Source organism: Amborella trichopoda, chromosome 6, assembly GCF_054954075.1.
Source record: "Amborella trichopoda isolate Santa Cruz 75 chromosome 6, AtrichopodaSantaCruz75HAP2 v2.0, whole genome shotgun sequence".
NCBI lineage: Eukaryota > Viridiplantae > Streptophyta > Magnoliopsida > Amborellales > Amborellaceae > Amborella > Amborella trichopoda.
The window spans coordinates 5896891-5898218 of NC_142341.1; the positions used below are offsets into that span (position 1 = coordinate 5896891).

Sequence of the window (1328 nt, forward strand, 5' to 3'; positions counted from 1 at the left end):
GTGTTCTTGATCCCCAAAATTTGTATCATTTTTCTAATTTCAAATTTTAAGATTGATATTCAAAATTAATTTTAAAGGCATCATTAATATTCTTTTGGCTGAAAGTCCTTTCGGGAAGAGAATTTGATGTGAGGGTTTTCGTTGAAAATTATGATGGCATAGAAGTCATTTATCAGTTTTCTTGTTGTGTTGTCATTTATATAAAGTTATGAGTTTTCAAGGTCATTATTTACTTAGATGGAGCGACTTGTACCCTTTGGGAAACCCTAACGCGTTCAATGTCCTATATAAATGGACAAGCAACTCGGTTCCTCCACAGCCCTAGCGTTACCCATATCATCAGAACCCTAGCTCTCTTGGCCTTTCGTCCCCATTAAAACTAGGGTTTCCTGTATTTATGCGATTATTTTATTCTTTTGTTGGTCTTCATTTTCTCTGATCAATCAGGGGATTTAGCTTCTGGAAATCTCCAGCTAATTTATTTATTCCATTTCAGCATTGTATTATACCTGTAATTTTTCGTTTATTTGACTATTTTTGAGCTTCCTAATGCTCATCTCTATCTTGCTTCATTTGACAAAGTGTTTTTTATACCAGTATTCAATTGTATTTAGCTTACTAAGATTTCTTTCTTTGACTATTTAGTGTATTTAGCATTTTGCTATGCAAACTTAGTGTTTTGCCTGTTTAAATTCGATTTCGGTTTTCTTTCTTATCGAGCAGATGATGATGCATATTGTTAATCCTGATCATTCATGAGGTTACAAAATTCGAGCTTTTTAAAACTGATGCTCGTTTATTGTTCCATAAAGTAACGACTTTTTTGTTGTTCATATTTTGTGATCCTAAGGTCATGAAATCATTTTATTTGTAAACTTTGATAATCTAGAGTTTGAGGAGTTGAGATTCTGCGATTTAGGCCATTGGTGTCGTTTCTAGCCTTCCAATGTGTGGTGTCTCTGAATTTTTTCTTGATAACTTGGGGGTTTTGAAATTTTTTTGCAATTCCTGCGATGGGCCTCTGGTTTTCTTCTTTATTTTTCTGGTTGTGGTTTGTTTCCCTTTTTATTTGAAATTGTGGTTTGGGTTTTTCCCTTTTTTTATAATGATGTTTTTAAGCTATGTTATTTGTGTTCTTCGTGTTTTGCTTGAAATGGTGGTTTTTAGCGTTTTAGGGTTTTACCTCTTTTGTTTTTATGGTAATTTATTACCATTTCTTTGCTTGAAATGGTGGTTTTGAGGGCTCTGGAAGTAGGATAGTGCAAATAAAATGGTGGTTTTTGGGATTTTGGAAGAAGAGCAGTGCAAATGATGTCATATGAACAAGA

At 33.4% G+C, this 1328-nt stretch overlaps 1 non-coding gene across 1 annotated transcript; it reads left to right on the forward strand.

Annotated features, from left to right (window-relative positions):
- Window positions 1–717: 717 nt before the first annotated feature.
- On the forward strand, window positions 718–795 carry LOC148781512 (small nucleolar RNA SNORD36). The gene has a single exon (XR_016058663.1). It is a non-coding gene; the product is annotated as a small nucleolar RNA SNORD36 (small nucleolar RNA).
- The last annotated feature ends 533 nt before the right edge of the window (window positions 796–1328 follow it).